This window comes from Lolium perenne, chromosome 5 (assembly GCF_019359855.2).
Source record: "Lolium perenne isolate Kyuss_39 chromosome 5, Kyuss_2.0, whole genome shotgun sequence".
NCBI classification, from domain to species: Eukaryota; Viridiplantae; Streptophyta; class Magnoliopsida; order Poales; family Poaceae; genus Lolium; species Lolium perenne.
In genome coordinates this window covers 255,494,889-255,521,462 of record NC_067248.2, presented here as the reverse complement: position 1 = coordinate 255,521,462, position 26,574 = coordinate 255,494,889, and positions in this window count along the sequence as shown.

Sequence of the window (26,574 nt, the reverse complement as noted above, 5' to 3'; positions counted from 1 at the left end):
GACGCGCGGCGGCGGAGGAGTTCGGCGCGGCGGCGGCGGCGAGCACGGGCGTCGAGGAGGCGCGGCGGCGTCGAGGACTGCAGAGAATCGAAACTGCCGCGGAGAAGAAGAGGAACTGGCGCGCCGCTTGGCGTCGCACGCGTATTTATAACCCCCCCACCTTTAGTCGCGGTTGGGGAGGCGACCCGCGACTAAAGGGTTTTTTCGCCGGGTTTTTCGTTCCCGCGCTGAAGGACCCTTTAGTCGCGGTTGGCCAGGCCAACCGCGACTAAAGGTCTTTTTTCAAATTACTTTTCTTTTTCAATTCGAAATGTTAAAAATACATATAATATATCAATAAATTCAGAAAAATAAAACTAATTCATTTCAGAATCATAAAATACAAATAATATATCAAAAAATTCAGAAAAATAAAACTAATTCAATTCAAAATGTTAAAAATACATATAATATATCAATAAATTCAGAAAAATAAAACTAATTCAATTCAAAATGTTAAAAATACAAATAATATATCAAAAAATTCAGAAAATAACACTAATTCAATTAAAAATGTTAAAAATACAAATAATATATCAACAAATTCAGAAAAATAACACTAATTCAATTCAAAATGTTAAAAATACAAATAATATATCAAAAAATTCAGAAAAATAAAACTAATTCAATTCAAAATGTTAAAAATACAAATAGTATATCAAAAAATTAGGAAAAGTAAAACTAATTCAATTCAAAATTTTAAAAATACAAATTATAAAAAAATTCATAAAAATAAAACTAATTCAATTCAAAATTTCTTCCCGGCCGCCTCTGTCTTCTCGTTGGCCCCCTCTTCCCGCCTCTGTCTTTCCGCCGACCCCCTCTTCCCGCCTCGTCTTCCCGCCATTTCTTCCCTGTCTTCCCGCCTCTTTTTCTTCCCGGCAATTTCTTCCCGCCAATTTCTTCCCGCCTCTGTCTTTCCGCCGACCCCCTCTTCCCGCCTCGTCTTCCCCGCCATTTCTTCCCTGTCTTCCCGCCTCTTTTTCTTCCCGCCAATTTCTTCCCGCCTCGTCTTCCCGCCATTTCTTCCCCCTCTTCCCGCCTCCTGTCTTCCCGCTCCCATTTTTTCCGCCATTTGTCACTCCATATATGTAGCCCGGCTTGGCCAGCATTATCACATCTCTACAATCTCTCATCACTCTCTCATGGCTTCCACCGCACCCACTCTAACCTACCAGCAGGTGGAGGAGCTTTGCGCCTCGAACTACCCTTGCCCACCGGGCTACCGCGTCCCCACCGGCTGGAGCCTAAGCGCCGGCGGCGTGCCGGTCCCTCCCGTCCCTCAGGGTACTGCGCGCCGGGCGGCCATCACGAACCACTACTAACTCGACCTCACGCCGGAGCAGCGGATGAATCCCCGCTGGCATCCCGATAACCATCATACTTGGGACGCCTTCTTCATCAATCGGCGTGAGAGGGCGCTCGCCAGGTATGAGGAGGACGGTCTGCCTCCTGGGAACTTCCACGAGGCCGGCCGTCGGCTATGGTGGTACGGCCGGACTCTGCAGAGCGTCATGGACTACATCACGGCCGGCGATATCCCCCGCCTGCGCTACCCTCAGTTCGAGCCACGAGCGCCGCCCGACGACAGCGACGACAAGAGCGATTTACGACGGCGGCAACTTAGAAGGCAACGACTACCAGTACAACGGCGGCGGCTATGAAGACTACGAGTATGCATATTATACGCCTAGGCAGGAGTATGACTGAATCACTCCAAATTTCATGTATCATCAGTGCTATCTCGAGTCAATTGAATCATTCGAAAATGGACACCAAACACATCACGGGTAATATAATTCACATGATCCATTCAACAAAGTTTGGTACAATAAATTATTACACATCATTTCTTCCCTTGTGTCCCTGCTTGCTTACGATTCTGCCGTATCCATGGAGCATCCTCATCATTTAACTTAATGCTTGGGTCGGTGTTCACTTTGAAGGGCGGAATTTCAGCAAACATATTATAATCTTCTGACATGTCTATCTTGTCCTCCACTCCCACGATGTTTCTTTTCCCTGAAAGAACAATGTGGCGCTTTGGATCATCGCATGATGTACTGATCGTTTTCTTATCTTTCCGTTTCCTCGGTTTGCTACTCATGTCCTTCACATAGAAAACCTGAGCGACATCTTTCGCTAGGACGAATGGTTCGTCAAGGTAACCAAGATTGTTGAAATCCACCATTGTCATTCCGTATTGCTGGTCCACCTTTACCCCACCTCCTGTTAGCTTGAACCATTTGCACCGGAACAAAGGGACCCTAAAGGAGGGTCCATAGTCAAGTTCCCATATCTCCTCTATGTAACCATAATATGTGACCTTTTGCCCATTCTCGGTTGCTGCATCAAAGCGGACACCACTGTTTTGGTTGGTGCTCTTTTTATCTTGGGCGATCGTGTAAAATGTATTCCCATTTATCTCGTACCCTTGGAAAGTCGTTATAGTCGAAGATGGTGTCTTGGCCAACATGTACAGCTGATCTACAACATGATCGTCATTCATTAAATGTTTTCTCAACCAACTGCCGAAAGTCTCCATGTGGGCCTTCCTAATCCAGGATTCAGGCTTCCCAGGGTTGTCCGAGCGTAAAATATTCTTGTGTTTCTCAAAGTACGGAGCCACCAAGATGGAATTGGTCAGAACTGTGTGGTGTGCTTCATCGAGAGAATGGCCGTCCATACATATCGTTGATTTCCTTCCGATCGTGCCTTTTCCACTTAGTCTCCCCTCGTGCCGCGATCGAGGAAGACCAATCGGCTTAAGGTAAGGAACAAAGTCAACACAAAACTCAATTACCTCCTCATTTCCATAGCCCTTGGCGATGCTTCCTTCTGGCCTAGCACGGTTACGAACGTATTTCTTTAATATTTCCATGAACCTCTCGAAGGGGAACATATTGTGTAGAAATACAGGACCGAGAATGGAAATCTCATCGACTAGATGAACCAGGAGGTGCGTCATAATATTGAAGAAGGATGGCGGGAACACCAACTCGAAACTGACAAGACATTGGATCACATCGTTCTGTAACCGTGGTAGAACTTCTGGATTGATTACCTTCAAAGAGATTGCATTGAGGAATGCACATAGCTTCACAATGGCTACTCGAACATTTTCCGGCAGGAGCCCCCTCAAAGCAATCGGAAGCAATTGCGTCATAATCACGTGGCAGTCGTGAGACTTCAGGTTTTGGAACTTTTTCTCCGCCATGTTTATTATTCCCTTTATATTGGACGAGAATCCAGACGGGACCTTCATACTGCTCAGGCATTCAAAAAAGATGACCTTCTCTTCTTTGGTCAGAGCGTAGCTGGCACGACCTTGAAACCATTCCGGATGCCGGTCATCAGGGTCTTTCAAACTTTGCTGGTCCTGCCGTGCTTCCTTTGTATCATTTGTCTTCCCATACACGCCCAAGAAGCTTAGGAGGTTCACGCAAATATTCTTCGTAACGTGCATCACGTCGATTGCAGAGCGGACTTCTAGGACTTTCCAATATTCTAGCTCCCAGAATATAGATTTCTTCTTCCACATGGCTGCGTGCCCGTCAGCTCCCTTCGGAACTGATTGTCCGCCAGGACCCTTTCCAAAGATGACTTTCAAATCCTTGACCATATCAAATACCTCAGCACCAGTGTGTTCCGCAGGCTTCGGCCGGTGATCTGCCTTGCCGTTGTAATGCTTGCCTTTCTTTCTTACTGGATGAATTTTCGGAAGAAATCGACGATGCCCAAGGTACACGTTCTTCTTATAATTTGGCAAATGTACACTTTCAGTCTCATGTAAGCAGTGCGTGCATGCATTGTATCCCTTATTTGACAGTCCCGAAAGGTTACTAAGAGCAGGCCAATCGTTGATGGTTACGAAAAGCAACGCTCGTAGGTCAAATTCCTCTTCTTTGTGCTCATCCCACACACGGACACCAGGTCTGCCCCACAGCTGTAAAAGTTCATCAACTAATGGCCTTAGGTACACATCGATGTCGTTGCCGGGTTGCTTCGGACCTTGGATGAGCACTGGTATCATAATGAACTTCCGCTTCATGCACAACCAAGGAGGAAGGTTGTAGATGCATAGAGTCACGGGCCAGGTGCTATGGCTGGAGCTCTGCTCGCCAAAAGGATTCATGCCATCCGTACTTAGACCAAATCTTATGTTCCTTGCGTCAGCTGCAAAATCTTTGAACTCTCTGTCGATCTTTCTCCATTGCGTTCCATTTGCGGGGTGTCTCAACTCCCCGTCCGACTTACGGTCCTCTTTGTGCCATCGCAACAACTTGGCATGTTCTTTGTTCCTGAACAGACGTTTCAACCGTGGTATTATAGGAGCATACCACATCACCTTGGCGGGAACCCTCTTCCTGGGTTTCTGGCCCTCAACATCGTCACCAGGGTCATCGCCTCTGATCTTATAACGCAATGCGGTGCATACCGGGCATTCATTCAAATTCTCGTATTCACCGCGGTAGAGGATGCGATCGTTGATGCATGCATGTATCTTCGTAACCTCTAAACCTAGAGGGCAGACAACCTTCTTTGCTTCGTACGTACTGGCGGGCAACTCGTTATTCTTTGGAAACATATTATTCAACATTTTCAGCAAGTTTTCAAATGCCGAGTCAGCTACACCTGCCTGTGCCTTCCATTTCAGCAAATCCAGTGTGCAGCCCAGCTTTTTCAGACCATCATCGCATCCGGGGTACAGCGCCTTTCTGTGATCCTCTAACATGCGATCCAAATTCTCCCTCTCCTTTTCAGTTTCGCAGCGTCTCCGTGCATCAGCAATGGTCCGACCAAGATCATCAACGGGATCATCACGTGCCTCTTCTTCACCTTCCCCTTCACCTTCAGCATCCTCCATGAAAGTATCACCGAAATGAGCAAGATAGCTTTCATCGATGAAATCATCCCCTTCTTCATCTTCTTCCATTATAACCCCTCTTTCTCCATGCTTGGTCCAACAATTATAGCTTGGCATGAAACCGTGCCGAAGCAGGTGCATGTGAACATCTCTTGAGGAAGAGTAACCCTTCTGATTCTTACAGTTAACACATGGACAGATAACAAAACCCCCATGCTTGTTCGCATTAGCCACTACGAGGAAATCTTTCAAACCCGTAGTGAACTCGCCGGAGAGTCGGTTACCGTACATCCATTGCCGATTCATCTGCATTATTATAATATAAAATATATAATTAACCATCATGCATTTGTTAAACTAACTAGCTACAAACAATATAAATTAAACAATGAACTACACACATGCATATTTTATCAATGACACATCAAAGGTTCAAGTTGCTAACCGCGATCGAGGAGGAAAAATAAATGAGAAAGCTCAAGTGTGGCTCCAACACTTCATATCATGTTTGTTTCATGCTCTTGGGGCATTTCATCAAACACCTTATGTGCATAAGAGGAACCAAAAGCAAACCTAACACCCACTTGTGAATTTTGTGAAGAGAATGGCTCCAAATGGCTAAGTGTTGGTTGCTGGATGGGTATATATAGGGGAGGGGCTTTAGTCGCGGTTGGCCTGGCCAACCGCGACTAAAGGCCTTCGGGCACCTTTAGTCGCGGTTGGCCAGGCCAACCGCGACTAAAGCCCCCCACGTGCACCAGCTGGCCACCGAGCGCCCTGGGCCCAGGCCTTTGGTCGCGGTTCGCCTCCCGAACCGCGACTAAAGGTCCTATTAGTCACGGTTCCTATAGCTTCGCGACTTATGGTGCTGGACGGAAGCCTGTTTTTCTACCAGTGTATCTTACCGGGTACCTGGAGGCTAGAGCTAGTGCTGGTCTGTTGGGCTAGTCATGGATGTCATGGGTTCTTGATAGTGGAGAGTAGTCTTGGTGAAACGAGATTTTCCAAGAAAACAACGGGTACAGTCAGAGCTTCTGCACGAGGTTGTACCTGAGGCTGTACCTGTGAATCGGGCCAATAGCTCACACACGACGTTTCTCCCTGGTATTCGCTGGAAAACGACGTCGTTCGATGAAATAGCTAGCGCACGACAGACGCAACGGCCCAAATAGCCACGGCCCGACACGCCCTTTAACAGCGAAGGAATAAACGAATCTGGATTACTTGTGCTGATCTGTTTGAACGCAGGACCCACCAGTCGACCGTTGCTATGCAGGGCCCATAGCTCGCCAGCTCAGACAAGGACCCAGCACATATCTACGCGGGACCCACCAGTGGACCGTTGCTATGCAGGGCCCATAGCTCGCCAGCTCAGACGTTCCCCTGTTCTTCCTCCAGCTCCTCCGTTCCCCTGTTTCTTCCTCCAGCTCCCAGCTCCTCCGTTCCCCTGTTCTTCCTCCCGCTCCTCCCAGCAACGGTCCGTGACGGCGGCGGCGAGGGATGTCGAGCTCCGCATCTGGCTCACAGAGGTCATGGCCCCGTTACGGAGAAATCGCGATGAGTAGATGCCCCGACTGCCCTCGCGTCGACCTACTGAAGCGGTTGACATGTGTGCGCTCGGAGAGGGGCAACGTCGGTCGCGAGTTCGTCAAATGCGAAAGCAAGCCATACCTGGGCCCGGATGGAAAGGTAGGGTTGCCCGATTTGACTCGATTTGGGAATTTGGATTTGGGAATTTGGGAATTTGGGAATTAGGGTTTCCGATCTTTTTTTTCAGGAATTGGATGAATGCGGCCATTTCGAGTGGATGGATAAGTACATTCGAACTCGAGGACTTAAAGTTGAAGTGCTGCCCCCCCCCCCCCCCCCAATCCAGGCTCCCGCATCTGTTGTGGAGGAGGTGATCTCAAACAGAGCCGTTCGGGAGGATTTTGCGGTCAATGCAGCGTTGAACGGAGAGTTGCAGAAATTGAACAAACAATTGAGCGAAATTGTGCACTTGAAGAAGCAGTCAAACATGATGGCAGGAGCATTCTATGTGTGTATCATTGCCATTTATTTGTTGTTTCTATTCCGTTCGGATTAGCAATTTGAATTTAGGAGTTGTGGATTGCGGGGCTGCTGTTTGTAGGATGTTGTTTGTAAAATGAATTTGAATAAAATTAGCTATGAATGTTTCAAGTCTAATCCAAATTCAGTTAGCGGTGGAAGAAGTGACAATCAGTTAACTGGAACCAAGTTCAGTTAGCACATTCCGAAATAGAAAAAGTGACAATTTCATGAGTAGTTCATGGGCTCTATGTTGGGCCCGTTATTGGGCCAAGCCGTGAGTACTACCCGATAGATTTTTTGTTTGTCGTTTTGGCTTAGTGAATAATTGTTTTTTTGTTGTTTTCGTTTCAATCATATTGCGTCCGTTTTGGCTGTAATATTATTGTGGTGTTGTGATGGATCATGTAGACATATGTGTGTACGTGTCAAGTTAAACAGAAGGCATCTTTGAACAGTGGCGGACCCACTAGCACATTAACACATTTCTTATATATTGTAGCACATTTCTTATATATATTAGCACCCACTAGCTTGTACTTGGGTCCGCCCCTGTCTTTCAAGTTTGTGTATGGAAAATATTTCTTGTTGGTATTTGGGAGATCATTCAAGTTTGGTGCACACAAAGAAGACAAGTTTGTGTATGGAAAATATTTATTGTTGCATGCAAGAGTAGGGACCATATAGAAAATAAAATATAGGAAATATAACAAATATTTTCATAATAGGATACATGACTCGATGACACGACTGACTCGATCGATGACACGATGACACTACTGACTCGATGACACGATGACACTACTGACACGATGACACGATGACACTAATGAAAATAATATAGGTAGTAAAACAGTAAAACGACAGACTCGATCTGACTCCATGAAACAACTTGTACGAATCTTCCTCGTGGACTCCTCGTCGCCCTCGCTCCTCGTCGTCGCGCTGCCCTTCACTCCTCGTCGGGATGGATGTAGGGGAGGCGGAGGCTGTGCATGTGCCTGGCGGTCGGGAAGATGTAGTCCCACTGGGTGAAGATGTTGCACATGGTGAAGGCGATGAACTCGCAGCCGCACCAAAATGCTTGGCCGAGCAGATGGTAGGCGTCGAAGGGGTTGGTGAAGGTGACCTGGAGGCCGCTGCCTCCCGGGCGGATCTGCATGATGTGGAACATCGGCGGCGTGCCCGGTGGGAGGTGCGCGAAGCAGGCCCTGAGGAAGAATGTGGCGAACTCGTGCGCAGGCCTCCACCTAGAGATGGACCAGCACCTCAAGGTGTTCTCCACGAGCGTGCCCGGTGGGTACTGTTGCTCGTCGACGATAGCGGGACGGCGGAACGTCGGGCCGTTGAATGCCATGGTGGGCTACGGCGGAGAGGGGCTACGGCGGCTGAGATGTGTTTTGGAGAAGAAGGAGAAGAGGCAATGGGATGCGGTGTGAGAGATAGAGTAGGTTTGGGTGCTGTTTTATAGGGTGAATTAATAGCCCTCATAGTACGTGTCACTCACCCGTGTGCCGCTTCGTCGGCCGTGTATTAACTTCGTTCGTGCTCGTCTTTTCCCTCCCGTGATGCCATCTCTCTGAATCGGGCGCCTCTCTGTATCGACGCGGCAGGGCATCTCTGAATCGACGCGACGCATGGAATCGCGCATCTCTCTGAAAAAAGGTTAGCGGGAACGCAGGGCATCTCTCTGAAAAAACGCGGCGCAGGGCATCTCTGAAAAAATAGCCTCGCTGCGACGTGTGAATGCATGTGGCTGCTGCGCGCGTGCATGCATGGGAGCGGGGCCCACGAAGGATAAAAAAAAGAGAGTTTGCATGCGTCTAACGGTTCATAGAGTGCACCACTTTTCAACCCGGCTCATTACAAATCCAACCAATCAGATTGCAGAATGGGCTATCCACGGATTAGTGTGAGCCACCTTCTAGAAGACAAGATCGCACGGTCGAGGATCAATGGATGGACGGTCCACGTTGCGAACGAAGGCTCCCACGGATCGCCCACGGTTTTGAAGGATTTTAAGTGGTTTTGGGTTTATTCGACCGTTTGAAGGGTTGCAAAAGCTTTTTCAAAATTTTCAAATTTCAATAGCTTCACCTTTTAGTGAGGAACAAGGATCTGGGTTTGGAATTTCTTTTCACTTTGCCGTTTTTGCTCGTAAGGTGATCAAACCTTAGGTTAGACTCAATTTTCAAATGAGCCTAAAAAATTCAAACAAATTCAAAAAAATGGAAAACCTGTGCACATTGTCTTCTTGTGTCATATAGCAAGCATTAAGGTTGATATAGATGGTCTACATAGTAGGCAACTGAGAATCCATGTGTTGGGTGGCCATATATTGAACCCTGTCGTACGAAGTCACGAGGGTTTGAAAGGTGATGTTGGGTTGGATCATGAAAACTTCCCAAAACATGACCAGAGCTTCCTTTTGGAGTGACTAAGATGGATCCAAGCTTAGTTTTTCATTTCAATGTGCCAAACTCTAGTTTTTCATGGTCAAAGCTAGGGTTGACCAATTTTCAAATGAGCCTAAAAAATTCAAAAAAATTCAAAAAAAATGAAAAACCTGTGCACATTGTCTTCTTATGTCATATAGATGCTAACCCTAGAGTTTGAGGCCAATTGGAGAAGGTCGAAAAATGGTAAGATTAGAAATGGGGCTGTTTGGGCTACCTTTGGGGCTCTTTTTAAGCTCATTTTGGAGAACACATCGCTTGTTGGAGTTGTTACCCTACCAAACGACCATAACATCTACTAAGTGGCATACATGTCACGGTTAAGCCACAAGAAGATACAAATAAGTGGCATACATTTCAAATATTTCAAATTATTCAAATTCGGTTCAAATTTAAAAGTGGCAGATACAAGTGGCATACATGTCACGGTTCAAAGTATACAAATAGCATTCACTCACAAAACACTCATGCTCTTGGTTTTCCTTGCACTTGACCTTTTCTTCTTCTTACCACTAGATGGTGCCGGCACGACACACAAAACCCTCATGCTCTTGGTTTTCTTCGCATCAGATGGACTTGGCCGCCGCACATCATGTCCTACATCTTGCAAGATCTTGTGCACATCGTCAACACACGTAGGTTCTTGTTCTCCTTCATTTGATGCCTCAACAGTTGATAGTTTCAGTTCACTTTGCATGACATCTTCCACAACAGCTTCAGGTCGCACCCCATCATCCAAAACTGAGTCAGATGGCAGTACATCAAGCTGAACAGAATCAGATGGCAGTACATCAACCTGATCTGAATCAGATGGCACCATATCAAGCTGAACAGAATCAGATGGCACTTGATCAAGCTGAACCGAATCAGATGGGACCAAATTAAGCAAAATTGGATCAGATGGCACAACATCAGGCACAACAGAAGCAGATCGCATCAGAACATCCAGATCCTGTTGACTTCTCTTTTTTGTACGCCCATTTAGTCTTGCCTTTTTTGTTGGCCAACACTTTTCAAGAACAAGGGGTTCAACAACAGAGAGCTCACTTCCACGCTTTCTTCTAAAAACAATATAAAATTAGAGTATAAAAACAGAGTAACATATCAGTATAACAATATAAAATTAGAGCAACAATTTAAACTCACTTACTTTGTCTTTTCTGGAGTGTAACGGCATTTGGGAGATCCAGCTCGGTGACCAAGTTCCTGACACAATTTGCATCTATTTTTGTTGCCTTTCTGAGATCGTTTTGGTTCTACGTCTTTATTTTTCCCCTTCTTACTACTCCTACCTTTCTCAAACCAAGCCTTGTATCTGCTCACTCTAGGTCTGCCAGGCTTTCTTTTGGCAAGGGGGGACACATAGAAAATTCAAAATCCACTTCAGGCCACTGAGACTGATCTGTAAGTGCTGGTATTGGAGTTGCATAGGCAGCCTTGAATCTTGCTACTGAGTAATATTCATGCAGATAAGGGTGCATGTTTAATTTTGGTTTGGAAGCCAAGAAGATTATGGCATGGCCACATGGTTTTCCAGTGTGTTGCCACTCCAGGCAAGTGCAAGTGCAATCCTCAAAATTTTCTGTACTTGTATTAACCACATGCCTCTTACGAAGCTTGGTATCTCTCACTTCACCACCCCACAATGAAGAGGAGTCAACTACCAAATGTGTAAGATTTCTGCTTCTGTTAACCACCTGCTGCACCACAGCTGGAAGCTTATCCCCTTGCAGAGCATCAGCTAATCTTCTTCTCAATTCCCACAGCCGCATGATCATGATCCTGATTTGGTCAACCATGTCATGCACAGGCAAGTCTTTCAAGTCCTTCACCTTGTTGTTAAAACTTTCTGCCAGATTGTTGTTCATGTGATCACACTTGATGGCCGTATTAAATCCTGACCTATACCACAAAAGAGAATGGTATGCATTTAGCCAATGCTCAAACTCTGGATCTGCTGCAAGAACTTTGCGAAGGTGATAATCATGTGTCTCTTTACGGTAAGCTCTGGCTGCTGGCCAAAGTCGCCCAAATTCTTCTCCTCTATGTTTCTTGATCACATTCATCCACATATGACCAAAGCACTCCCTCTGCATGTCGAAATACATTTCTGACTGCATTTTCTAGGCCTTTACAAGCATCTGTGTGTATAGCCAAAGGTGTCACCGGCCCAATGCATCTTTTCAACTGAATCATGAACCATGTCCATGAAGCCTCTGTCTCTGATTGAAACATGCCAACAGCAACAGGAAACATCCAGTTGTGTCCATCTAGAGCATTGCATGCTGCCAATTGACAATTCCACTTTCCAGTCAGAAAAGATGAGTCTATACTCAAATATGGCCGACACCCTGCTTTGAAGCCATCGATGCAAGGCTTTAAAGCCATAAAAAATTTGGAGAAATAAACTTTGCCATTGATACGTCCAAAACGTATCTACTTTCCCGAACACTTTTGCTATTGTTTTGCCTCTAATTTGTGTATTTTGGATGCAACTAACACGGACTAACGCTGTTTTCAGCAGAACTGCTCTGGTGTCTCGTTTTTGTGCAGAAATCCAACTTTTAGGAAAATCCTCGGAATTTATGCAGAAGGCCCTATTTTCCCAGAATACTGACGGAGCCAGAAGGACAAGTCAGGTGGAGGCCCGAGGGCCCCACACCATAAGGCGGCGCGGCCTAGGGGGGGGCTGCGCGGCCCTGTGGTGTGGCCCCCTCGGTCGGCCTCCGACGCCCTCCTTCGGACTATATATTGCCTTCGACCTAAAAACGCACGGGGAGAAGTCGAAGTCGCCAGAAAGCCTCCAGAACGCCACCACATCGCGAAACTCCGTCGCGGGAGCCAGAAGTCTCCGTTCTGGCACTCCGCCGGGACGGGGAATTGGAGGAGATCATCGCCATCATCACCACCGACGCCTCTCCATCAACCAGCCATGCTTCCCCCATCCATGTGTGAGTAATTCCCCCGCTGTAGGCCGAAGGGGATGGTAGGGATTGGATGAGATTGGTCATGTAATAGCATAAGATTGTTAGGGCATAGTGCCTAGTGTCCGTAATTGGTACTTTGATGATATTGTTGCAACTTGTTGTGCTTAATGCTTGTCACTAGGGCCCAAGTGCCATGATCTCAGATCTGAACATGTTATTGTTTCATCATGATATTCATTGTTTATGGTCTTACCTGCAAGTTGTATACACATATCGCTGTCCGGAACCAATGGCCCCGAAGTGACAGAAATCGGGACAACCGGAGGGGATGGTAGTGATGTGAGGATCACATGTGTTCACGGAGTGTTAATGCTTTGCTCCGGTACTCTATTAAAAGGAGTACCTTAATATCCAGTAGATTCCCTTGAGGCCCGGCTGCCACCGGCTGGTAGGACAAAAGCTGTTGTGCAAGTTTCTCATTGCGAGCACGTACGACTATAATTGGAACACATGCCTATTGATTGCTTTGTACTTGGACACCTTTTTATTATTATCTGCAAATGCCCTGCTATGATTGTTACATGAGTTTCTCTCATCCATGCAACGCCCGTCATCCGTCCCCGTGCCTACAGTATTTTAATCCTGTTGTTTACTATAATCACTACTGCTGTCTCTGTTACTCTGCTGCTATTATTTCACTACTGCTACTGCTATAAAACTGTTACTACTGATAAACTCTTGCGAGCAAGTCTGTTTCCAGGTGCAGCTGAATTGACAACTCCGCTGTTAAGGCCTCCAAGTGTTCTTTGTCTCCCCTTGTGTCGAATCAATAAATTGGGTTATACTACCCGTGAAGACTGCTGCGATCCCCTATACTTGTGGGTCATCAAGACTGTTTTCTGGCGCCGTTGCCGGGGAGCATAGCTTTATTTGGAAGTTCACTTGGATTGATATTGTTCGCTGTAAATTCTCCATCATGGGTAAAGCTCGCGATCCTAAAGTCGCCATATTACCATCCACTACAAGAAAAGGTACAACTCTGAGTACCTCTGCTACACTTGATTCACCATCTGTGATAAGTCAACTCGTTTCACCGCCACAAGCTGGTACGTCTGCTGAATCTGAAAACTCTCATAATATTGATAATATTTCTACTGTGCTTGATGATAGTGGTTCATTGGGATCCTTTCTAGACGCTACAATTGCTAGGTCTAGACAAATTGAAAATGCTGAAACTCCTGATGAAAATGCCACTACACCTGTTAGTTCACCTGAACTTGATTATTCTAGTGATGATCCTGATGAAGATTATGTGGAGCTTAATGATGATTTTATTAATAGATGCAATGCTACTGATGCAAGAAACATTAAAAAGTTTCTCACACAATATACTGTTAGACATAAGCTATCTCCTGATCCTAAATTTGCCACATCTCCTATATGCATTAAGGATAAAGATTATGATTTTTCTCTTGATTTATCTCATATAGCTATTGTAGAGAAAGCACCCTTTTGTGGTACTGAAAAAGAAAGTGCTGTAGAACACATGAATGAACTTTCTTCTATGAGTAGCCTGTTCTCTGATGATGACAAGATGCATACTTACTTTGTCATTAAATTTTTTCCTTTCTCATTAAAGGATGATGCTAAAACTTGGTATAATAATTTGCCTCCTGGTTCTATTAAAAGTCCAGCTGATTTGCGTGATGTTTTCTTTCGAAAATATTTTCCTGCTAGTGCTCAACATGCTGCTTTACAGAGAATTTATATGTTTGATCAGGGAGATGAAGAGAAATTGCCTGCGGCATGGGCAAGATTTTGTTCTCTTATCAGAGCTCGACCTGGACATGATTTAGAAAAGAATGATCTACTTGATATATTTTATAGTGGACTAACCAATGAATCTAGAGCATATTTGGATAGTTGTGCTGGTTGTGTTTTCAGGAAAAGAACTCCAGACGAAGCTGAAGATTTATTGGCTAGAATAAGCCGGAATCATGATGATTGGGATACACTGGAACCAACTCCAACGCCAATATTGAAGAAGAGGGGTTTAATTGAATTGAATGATGAAGATATGCGGGAAGCTAAGAAGTCTCTCAAGGAGAAAGGTATTAAATCCGAAGATGTGAAGAACCTACCTCCCATAGAGGATATATGTGAGATAATTCCCCCTTCATCCATGATTGAGGTAAACTCCCTTCAACGCTTTACTAGGGAAGATATTCCGTATTCAAAACCTCCTGCGCAATGCTTAGATGAGTTTGATAATTATATTGTTAAGCAAGAAAATTTTAATATGAGAGTGGAGAATCATCTAATGGAAAATTCTCAAGCTATTAGCAATTTGCATGATATTGTGGAGAGAACCTCCAATGATGTTAGGATGCTTGTTAAACATTTTCAAATGATTCAAACTCAAATTGATCAACTCACTAAAGTGCAAAATGACTTGCTAAATAATAATCCCAAAGAGAAACATGCTTATGAAGTAACAACTAGAGGTGGTGTCTCTACCCAGGATCCTCTATATCCTGAAGGGCACCCCAAAAGAATTGAACAAGATTCTCAACGAATTGAACCTAGTGCTCCTTCTAAGAAGAAAAAGAAGAAGAAACATAAAAGTGTTGTAGAATCCTCTGAACCTGTTAATGATCCTAATAGTATTTCTATTTCCGATGCTGAAACTGAAAGTGGAAATGAACATGATAATGATAATGATAATGATAAGAATGATGCTTCTGATAAAGAAGAAGTTGAAGATGAACCTGAAAAGCATGCTAAAAATAAAAAGTATACTAAAGAAGATTTTATTGCTAAGAAACATGGTAATGAAAGAGAACCTTGGGTGCAAAAGAAAATGCCTTTTCCTGCTAAGAAACTAAAATCTAAGGAAGAAGAACACTATAATAAATTTTGTGATTGGATGAAACCTTTATTCTTGCAAATCCCTTTGACTGATGCTATTAAATTGCCTCCTTATTCAAAGTATATGAAAGATATTGTTACTAACAAAAGGAAAATCCCCAATGAGGAAATTTCTACTATGCTTGCTAATTACTCTTTCAATGGCAAGGTTCCAAAGAAGTTGGGCGACCCAGGTATACCTACTATTCCTTGTTCTATTAAGAATAATTATGTTAAAACTGCTCTATGTGATTTGGGAGCCGGTGTTAGCGTTATGCCTTTTTCTCTTTATAAGAGGCTTTATCTAGATAAGTTGATACCTACTGATATATCTTTGCAAATGGCTGATAAATCTACTGCTATTCCTGTTGGTATATGTGAGGATGTTCCTGTTCAAGTTACTAATAACTGCTTGATATTAACTGATTTTGTTGTGTTGGAAATGCCTGAAGATGATAATATGTCTATTATTCTTGGGAGACCTTTTCTTAACACCGCAGGGGCTGTTATTGATTGCAATAAAGGAAAGGTTACTTTCAATGTTGATGATAAGGAGCATACCGTCTATTTCCCCAAGAACATTGATAAAGTATGTGGAGTCAATACTATTTCTAATGTGAGAACTATCAAAGTTGGAACTATCGATTGTCCTATATATGAGCCTAAAGAAGGTTATCAAAATCTTATGATTGGATCCATATCAATACAATTCAAGGTAACATGATTGATTTGAGGTTTATTTCTTCTTATGTTATGTAAAAATTATTCGGTGGCAAGACTTGATCAACCTTGTTAACGAATACCTTTTATATGCATAGAGGAGGTAAACAACATCTCTTTCTTCCTCCACTTGTCTTATTTGCTGTAGCACTTTTGATTTGCAAAGTTCCTTAGTTGATTAGGGTTTTCAAAAAATTTCCTGGCCAGTAATAATAAACTTAATACCCAGAAATGTGCATTTTTCAAAGTTTTCAAAAATTCACAAAAAGTATACCGTTGGTCCTATTTTTCGAAGAGGCACCTGGGAGCACCAGAGGATGACCTGTGGGGCACCCCAGGGGGCCACACCACCAGCCGGCGCGGCCAAGGAGGGGGGCGCGCCACCCTGTGGTGTGGGTCCCTCCTTGCCCCACTACTTCATCTCTTTCTCCCAGAATCTTCTCTCTCCCGAAAAAACTCGAACCAGCTTTCTCTCACTCGCGTTTTTGCTCAAGAGCTCAGGATTTTTCGATCTCTTTGCTCAGCCCAGATTTCTGTCTGAAATTTGGCACATTTGCTCTCCGGTATGTGACTCCTCCGATTATCCAAGTAGAATTTTGTTTGGTTGAGTATATCTTGAATATTTTGCTGCTGTAGGTAACATGTTTAGTGAGCTTGCATGCTTGTTCTAAGTTGTATAAACTAGTTTTGATGCATGATTAGTACTCTAGCAAGTTCCTATAGTAGTTCCCCTTGATTATATGTCACCAAATCAAGTTTTATATCACTTGTTGAAAAATTTCAGAAAATGGAGTGGAATAGATATCAACTAAACCAACAAGAATTGGAGGTGCAACAAGTCATGAGAGTGAACCGTGAAGAGGGAGTATACCCCTCTTACTACCCGTGTGCAGATTTCATGAGAAGCGCAGGAATATTGGAAGATGTTCAGAGTTTAATTTCTCGTGCAGGGTTGAGTGATTTTGTTGATGGAGAACCAAGCCAATATACAAAATTAACTATGTCTGTTGTGCAGGACTTTAAGTTCAATTGGTCGCGATCTAACCCCACGGTTCAGTATAAGATTTATAATAAAGCTGTCAACTTGCCATTCAGTGATTTTTGTGCAGCAATTAGAGTACCGCAATGGGGATCATGCGAGAAGATAAGGGGATCGCCGCAAGAACTCTTAAGCCTCTTCGAGATGATTTGCTATGGAAGGAGTTTCTCAGAGGATGGTGGTAAAATCACTAGCATTCAACTCCCAGCTATCCGCTACTTTGCTTATTTCATTACTAAATGCGTTCTTGCTAGAAGGAGCGGTGGTAAACTATCTATCCAGGATTTAGCTTTTCTAGCTGCGGCACTGCAAGGTAGTAGAACTTATAATTTGGGGGCATTGATAGCTTATAGACTTGCTACTAACCATGAGAAAGGTGGAATTTGTGGAGGTCTCATCGCCTCTCGTTTACTAGCTTTGCATAATGTAGAACCTCATCATCTTGATATTCCACTTTCCATAGAAAAACTTGACATAACCTCTATGATTAAACATGAATTTGTTTCCGCTTCATCTAATTTGGGTAACCTGCTTTACAAGATGACATTTTATAAGAAAGTCTGGAGAATAACTAAGAAAACTGAGAAACTAGTAAGATTGCCTGCGCCTGTTCTATTTAACCTTGATTCCTGGGAGGATTGGTCGGTCACAGAAGGTGCACTGAATGCACACATAGAGGGAGGAGGCCATCATGCAAGAGACAACGCGGAGGAGGCCGAGGAACATCTCGACTCATCATCCGATGCAGCAAGTTCCTCGCATCAACATGTTGGGTATGTGGAGCCTCCACGCTTTTCTTCTGCACAGGAACTTTACTATGACTACGCCATGAATTATCCACCGGCGAGGAACAGCGACCCTCGTTGGGGGTGAACTCCACTTAGGCCAAAAGCCTAAGCTTGGGGGGAGGTATACCGGCATCACTCATTCTTTGCATATTATGGTTGCTGGATACTTGTATATACTTGTTTAGTTTGTTTGAGTGGTTTTCTAATGAGAGGGAGATGATATTTGGGGAAGTGCTGCCTGAAAACAGATTCTGGACTGCTACCGAAAAAATTCTCAAAAATAGCCAGAACAGTATTTTGCGAAGCCAATTTTTGTGCATGTTCTCCAGGTTGTTATCTAACTTTCATTAGTTGAACACTTTTCGATTTGAGCAGTGGAAGAATTTATTAAAAATCGGGTAATGTACTGCTGTCAAGTTTGACGAATTTCTGCTGCTTTGTGTTTATGTGAGTCTTCTAGTTTGCTATCTCTTGTTTTTGTTTTGTTTCCTTCCCAAAACACAAAAAGACCAAAAATATTTCTGTTGTTTCTCTTTACCATTTGTTTGTTTTGGTTTCTTGCAATTATTTCGCTTTATTTGGTATTGCTAGTTTGCTATAAGAAAACCCAAAAAGATTTTGCCTTGTTTGCTTGTTTCTTTTGTTCTTGTTTCCAATTCGAAAACACCAAAAATATTTGATGTTCTTCTTTGGTTTGTAAAGTTCATCATGAGTTCAATGATCTTCGGTGGCTGGAGCGTGGTTTTCATTTCATATTATCCAAGCTACACAAGTGAAAGGCAATAATGATGATCTACGACAATTGGATTGTGGTGAGAGGCTGGTATGAACTCTATTTGTTTTCATTTTTGTACATATACTCATCCATGTGAGCACGCTTAGTTGGTTCATATGAGGTATATGTTATTTGATAAAGTCTAGTAGTTCATGATCTCTCATGTTTAGCTCCAATTTATTAATATGAGTAGCATGTCATGGATGTTTGCTTGCATTGTTTTATTCATAAGTAAGTATGGCATTGTGGTATCCTCCTCTGAATAATTCATTTACATCGACTTGGCACATGCTCACGCATGCATATGACTGAACAAAAGTCAATTAAGCCTCGATGATTTATATTGCTTCAGAGTTCTTGTATCACTTTTATGCCTCCGTTAATTTATTTTGCCGCAAGCATGATTATGACGATTCTTGCTCTCTTGATTTGTCGCTCCCTAGTCTTTTGCTAGCCTTCACTTGTACTGAGCGGGAACGCTGCTCGTGCTTCCAAACACCTGAAAACCAAGTTGTTCCAAAGTGTCCACCATAAATACCTATGCATGGCATTTCAAACCATTCCAAGTAAATTCTCATGCGCTACCTTTAAAACCTTCAAAATGCTTCTCAATTTGTGTTAATGTTTCATAGCTCATGAGAAAGTATGTGGTGTTTAGCTTTCAACCTTGTCATTTACTTTTGACGGACTCTCATATGGACTAGTGGCACATCCGCTTATCCAATAATTTTGCAAAAAGAGCTGGCAATGGGATTCCCAGTCCCGAATTAATCAACTTAAATAGACACTCCTCCATGGTATGTGATTGTTGGACGGCACCCGAAGGATTCGGTTAGCCATGGCTTGTGTAAGCAAAGGTTGGGGGGAGTGTCATCATCATAATAAAACTAAAATAAAAAGGCACTCCTTCATGGTATGAGATTGTTGGCAGGCACCCGAGGATTCGGTTAGCCATGGTTTGTGTAAGAAAGGTTGGAAAGAGTGCCACATAAACATACAAATAATTCATGGGAGCCGCTCTTGGGAGTCCGGTTGGCGAGGTAGTTGGTGTACCCATTACCATTCGTTGACAACAACAAGCACCTCTCAAAATAATTTTACTCCTGATTTTAAAAATGAAAAGCTCTAGCGCATGTTAATCCCTGCTTCCCTCAGCGAAGGGTCAGTCTTTTACTTTTGTGTTGTGTCTCCATTATTTCTTTGAGCACTATCTTGAGAGCACAACTGTCATTCTTAGTATAATATGCTTGTCTTAAAATATGATTGATTGTGGTATAACTTTGATGCTTTTATCTTTGACAATCACTACTTCTAGTCTGTCTATGAACTCCAGAGGTGCCTGGGCATTTATGTTTTGCCGATCAAATACGGGCAAGCGAGATACCACTTTATCATACTCTCTTATGAACATTGCAATCCTGCTTATATACATGATTCATGATGCTTATTATTAATTGTTGGTACCTCTTCATGATTGATATAGCTGTTAGATGATCTTATTTGCATGTATCTTATTATGAACTGCTTAAGTATTAGCCATATCATGAGAATATATACATCATATGAGCAAATGTGTTCGTGAAAGTTCTTTTATCGCTCAGTTGTTAACTGAATTGCTTGAGGACAAGCAATAAGCTAAGCTTGGTGGGAGTTGATACGTCCAAAACGTATCTACTTTCCCGAACACTTTTGCTATTGTTTTGCCTCTAATTTGTGTATTTTGGATGCAACTAACACGGACTAACGCTGTTTTCAGCAGAACTGCTCTGGTGTCTCGTTTTTGTGCAGAAATCCAACTTTCAGGAAAATCCTCGGAATTTATGCAGAAGGCCCTATTTTCCCAGAATACTGACGGAGCCAGAAGGCCAAGTCAGGTGGAGGCCCGAGGGCCCCACACCATAAGGCGGTGCGGCCTAGGGGGGCCCGCGTGGCCCTGTGGTGTGGCCCCCTCGGTCGGCCTCCGACGCCCTCCTTCGGACTATATATTGCCTTCGACCTAAAAACGCACGGGGAGAAGTCGAAGTCGCCAGAAAGCCTCCAGAACGCCGCCACATCGCGAAACTCCGTCGCGGGAGCCAGAAGTCTCCCGTTTCCGGCACTCACGGACGGGGAATTGGAGGAGATCATCGCCATCATCACCACCGACGCCTCTCCATCAACCAGCCATGCTTCCCCCATCCATGTGTGAGTAATTCCCCCGCTGTAGGCCGAAGGGGATGGTAGGGATTGGATGAGATTGGTCATGTAATAGCATAAGATTGTTAGGGCATAGTGCCTAGTGTCCGTAATTGGTACTTTGATGATATTGTTGCAACTTGTTATGCTTAATGCTTGTCACTAGGGCCCGAGTGCCATGATCTCAGATCTGAACATGTTATTGTTTCATCATGATATTCATTGTTTATGGTCTTACCTGCAAGTTGTATACACATGTCGCTGTCCGGAACCAATGGCCCCGAAGTGACAGAAATCGGGACAACCGGAGGGGATGGTAGTGATGTGAGGATCACATGTGTTCACGGAGTGTTAATGCTTTGCTCCGGTACTCTATTAAAAGGAGTACCTTAATATCCAGTAGATTCCCTTGAGGCCCGGCTGCCACCGGCTGGTAGGACAAAAGATGTTGTGCAAGTTTCTCATTGCGAGCACGTACGACTATAATTGGAACACATGCCTATTGATTGCTTTGTACTTGGACACCGTTTTATTATTATCTGCAAATGCCCTGCTATGATTGTTACATGAGTTTCTCTCATCCATGCAACGCCCGTCATCCGTCCCCGTGCCTACAGTATTTTAATCCTGCTGTTTACTATAATCACTACTGCTGTCTCTCACTCTCATCGCTATTATTTCACTACTCAAGCATCGCTATAAAATCACATTATTGATAAACTCTTGCGAGCAAGTCTGTTTCCAGGTGCAGCTGAATTGACAACTCCGCTGTTAAGGCCTCCAAGTGTTCTTTGTCTCCCCTTGTGTCGAATAAATAAATTGGGTTATACTACCCGTGAAGACTGCTGCGATCCCCTATACTTGTGGGTCATCAGCCATCAGGTGCAACCTCGGTATCTATCTCCACAACACTACCAGGTGATCTCTTCTCAACCTCTGCCTTGAAACTATATAGCATCCTGAAGGTATTTGCCCAATCACCATATAGTTCTTTCATTGCCTTCTGTTTTGCCTTCCACACCGTGGTATAATTGAGTTTAATAGGGTATTCCTTTTCCATGTCTACTTTCAGTTGTTTTGCAGTAGTGTTTGGTTTTTTGGCCAAAATTGGAGTGATTTTTTGTGCAACCCAGGCCTGTGATGTCATGGTTGATACATTCTGTGAGCTTGTAATACAAGTATGTTCATGAGGGATTTGATTAACCCTGATGCTACTTCCATCCGGTTGGCGTCTGGCAGATATGTACCACTTGCAAGGCCTGGCACCCCCATCAAATCCTCTGCACTTCGCATAAAATTTCTTTGTATCTGTCCACAGGGTCTTGGTGTCAAATTGTTTCTTCACTGCATAAGTCTTGAAACACATCCGAAACTCAGCCATGGTTGGAAAATATTTTCCAACTTCAATTATAGGGTTATCTCTGTCATACACATTTACCATCTCTTCAACATTTGCATCATCAACATCATCTGCAGCTTCCTTCATCAACTCTGGATCCACATCTTCATAACTATCAGCTGCATCCCTCCCCTTCTTGTTCTTCTTGTTCTTCTTGTCTTTCTCATCTACTGGAATTCCAAACAGATTGGCCATCTCAGTATCATCCATTGGTGCTATGACCAAATCAGTTTGTTCAGCGAGTTCTACTGAATTCCAGTCAACAACAGCCCCATTTGCAGCACCATCACAACCCTCTTGTGCATCATCAGCTAACACCGTCGGCTCGGTTACAATGGGCATTATCTGTCTACTTGCAGCCCACTCATCCTCCTCAATCTGAACAGCAAACTTTGATGGCACATATCCAACCAGTGAATCTGGTTTTAGATCAATAAGCTCGGCCCGAAATGTAGCACTTTCGCGTTCCCACCCCTGTTGCCGATCAATTTCATCAACAAGCGATCCGCCATCCTCAATTCTTGAATACTCGCCCTTACTCTCGGTGTACCATAGCAATGCCACTTCTTGCGTCGGACCCCAAGGAATACTCTCCCCTAATTTCTCCACAACATTCCTTACCGCTTGCTCTTGTTGGAGAACTAGTTCTTGTGGATCCATCTCTTCTAATTCAACCTCCCAACTAACTAATATGCCATTCTCGATGTTCCTCAAGCTACCATCAGCTAGCTTCGCCGTAGATACAAAAAACTCGACTGACAATTCGAAGCTACGCGGGCGCCGGCCATCTCCCCTGTTTTCGGCGCGCGGGAGTGAGACGAAATGCTACCGAACGAGCTCTAATCAAAAGCTAAATCAGCACGAGAGTGATGGATTACCTCGAATTTGAATCTTCCGGCTCCATCCAATGCAGGGCTGCTGGCCTACCCGCCTGCTGCTGCCACCACCGCCGTCGCTGCCGCCCCTCCCCCTCAAATGTCTGCGTGTCGGGCAAAATTGGCTCAGATTCGGGGAAGCTCCTCACCAAAATTTGGTCAGAGTAATGAGAATGGGCTCCATTTGACTCACCGCCGATGCCGGAACCGCCATGCCCAGGAGGGGAAGCTCCGCCGCCGCCGCCGCCGAAGAGGGATCTGCCGTTCAGATGGCGCGCTCCGTTTCGGCACGGTTGGTTCCTGCTCGGTCGGTCGGGGATGGTTTGACTCAACCGGCCTAAAGGAGTGGGTCCCGCAGTCCCTAACCCTAATTCATGACTCCTTAACCAGCCCAAACAAGTGACACGGTCGTTTCATCAACATGGGTGGGTCGGAGCTATTTTGGTGCTCACAGACGTCGTATGGCAGCTATTCCCGTCAACTATGTCGCATGAGAGACAATAGCGGTGAGAAACGTCGCGTGTGAGCTATTTGCCCCTGTGAATCACGTAGGACGTGTTTGGTAGACTGCACACGGTCAGGCCAGGCTGTGTGGAGCAGAAAACAGTTTGATTGGTCACCTCTGCATCGCCCGCCACCAGTCCTTCTGCTCCTTGAGGAGGATGGTCCTAACCAGGTCCCCGCTGCTTAGTGTGTCCCTCCACAGCCACAGCGCCTCCCTGATACCCCGGACGCGGTCCAGCGCGCCCAGCATCGCCGGGATCGACCCACCTTGCCGACCGGCATTTGGTTGCTCTTCCTCCCTTGGATGGTGGTCTGTCTGGCGCTGGTATTGACCATGGGTGGAACCACTGCTGCGCTGTGGTAAGTGTCCATGGCGGTTGTTCTTAGAGGAGCTGACGTGGGGCATTTGTCTTTACTGCTGACGCTAGGCGCGGAGGGGGCGAGATTCGACGGAGAGTTCATCGGCGGCGACGGTGGCGCCAAGGCGTGGTGGAGGAAGCACCGAAGCAGTTACACAGTAGCATCACGCCCGGCATTTGGGTTTTGGCTAATCGCTGTATGAGAAATCGAGAACGAAACAAGCTCATACAGTCATACCTCGAAGACCAATGGCCGTAGGGGGGCGTGGAGATGACACGAACACGCTGAGGGAGGGGGGAGGTTACGGTGACGCCGGCGCTAGTGAGTGGCGTAGGTTTTGCTGAGCAGGAGGATGTGGATGTGGATGGGTGGAGAGAGCGGCGAAATCGTTGTTTCACGGATAACCGTTGTTACCACATCCGGAACCAACAAATGTAGCCCGTCTTTTAAAAATTTCAAAAACCGTGTCAAATATGGAAAATTTTGATTTGGAATACCTTATATTCGGGAATGTGCAAAAATGCGAAATCTAACATCTATAGTAGTAAATAGTGCAATATTTCAAAACCTCAAAATCTATCAGATTTTGTCATTTTTATGCAGCCCCAAATATAAGGTATCTGGGAGTTCAAGTTTTGCAAGTTGGTAGAACAAAATATTTTCTTTCATATCATTTTGAAATTTTACAATGCCGTTTTTGAAATTTTAAAATATTGAGCTACATGTAGTTGGGGCTACAAAAATCCACTCCCCTACCACATCCCGCTTCATTTCCACCCAGCTTTTCTTCCAAAACTGTTTTCAGAAACAAAAACAAAATAAATAAATAAATAACGTCGGACAAAATTTCAAGATGTGATTCACCTAGTTGGAAAACTTGGCGTTTTTTTTTTGAAAACCAAATTATATTAAGCAAATAGGCCACCTCATTAAAAACCTTCCAATCCCCTTAGGTACCCTGGTAAGGAAAAGAGTGCGAAAGAAACCTGTTGCTAGAGTCACACAATGGTTACATCATCTATGAGTTTAGCTAGGATAATACTAGGGGGTTCATCGACCCAATTACAACCCACTTTAGACATAAAACAATCCCTAGCTAACACATGTGCAACCTCATTAGCTTCTCTTGGACAATGCTGAAACTTCACATGATCAATAGTGGTAGAGATGTCTACACAATCAGCAAAGACCGCAACAGCCTCATTCCACCAAATAGTTTCTCCCGTACACGCTTCAATAGTCTCCATAGAATCACCTTCACAAATAATATTGTTGCACCCCAAAGAACTAGCAAGTTGCAGCCCTATCTTCATCGGCGCCATAGCCTCGGCCATTGCAGCAGATGAAATGTATTGACCTTGGTTGTCCGTGGTGGAGGTTTGATCCATCTTTGGCGTGGGGTACCTGGTTTAGCAAAAATCTTTGCAGCATTAGAAGCAATGGTCAGTATAGACATTCTGCATTTAAACATCGGAGGGATTGGCTCATTATGAGTTCTCTTACGACGGATCCACCAAAGATACCAACATCCAACAGCAATGGCCTCTTTTAATCCAATATTAAAGCCCGGGAGAATGACTTCTTGCTTTCTGAAAATAGTTTCCAGAACTGCAGAACCTGATCGATCTTCCACTATCACCTCGTCCATTAAACTGGAAATACCCAAAGACTCCCAAAGTTGAATTGTTGTAGGGCATTTGAAACAGAGATGCATAACATCTTCCGCTGCATTGTTACAGATCGGACAGCCGCCCTCTGAGCCAATATGACGATTGGCTAGAATAGATCTCAATGGGAGAATGCCATGGAGAGCTCTCCAAATAATTTTTTTAACCTTGCTTGGAATCATCAGCTTCCATACAATTTTCCAAACAGGGTTAGTAGCTGAAATTCCTGGAAGGGAGAAGAGAGCAGCTCTTGGCCCGAATTGATGTCTCCATTGAAGGTGATACCCAGATAGACAGTATATTGGCCATGATTTGTATAGTTCCAAGCTATGAAGTCATCAAAGCCTTGATTATTCAACGGAATTTCCAAGATCCGATTTACATCAACAACAAGGAATAGATCACTAAGACGAGCGATGTTCCACGTACCAGTAGAGGGATCAATGAGATCAGCCACTTTAGAAAAAGTCCCATCACCTCTAGGAGACAATATCTTCCTATCAATACTTGATGGAATCCATGGATCGCTATAGATATTGATATTCTCTCCATTACCCACCCTCCAGATATAGCCTCTTTTGAAAGTTGGCATGCCAGCAATGATACTTTACCAAGTAAAGGAGGATCCAACTTTTGGTCCAGCCTTCAAGATGTCACTATGCGGATAATACTTGGATTTTAAAACCCGTGCACAAAGAGAGTCAGGCTCATTTACTAATCTCCAAACCTGTTTCGCCAGCATAGCTAGATTAAAAGAGTGAAAATCCCTGAAACCCATGCCTCCTTCATTTTTTGGGAAACACAGCTTCCACCAAGCTAGTCAGTGCATCTTCTTATCATTCTCATCATCTTCCCACCAGAATTGTGCAATAGCATCAGTCATTTTTTTGCACACACCAATAGGAATTTCAAATACAGATATAGCATATACTGGAATCGCTTGAGCTACTGCCTTTAAGAGAATTTCTTTGCCACCAATGGATAATAACTTCTCTTTCCACCAATGGAAAACTTGGCGTTTTAATAG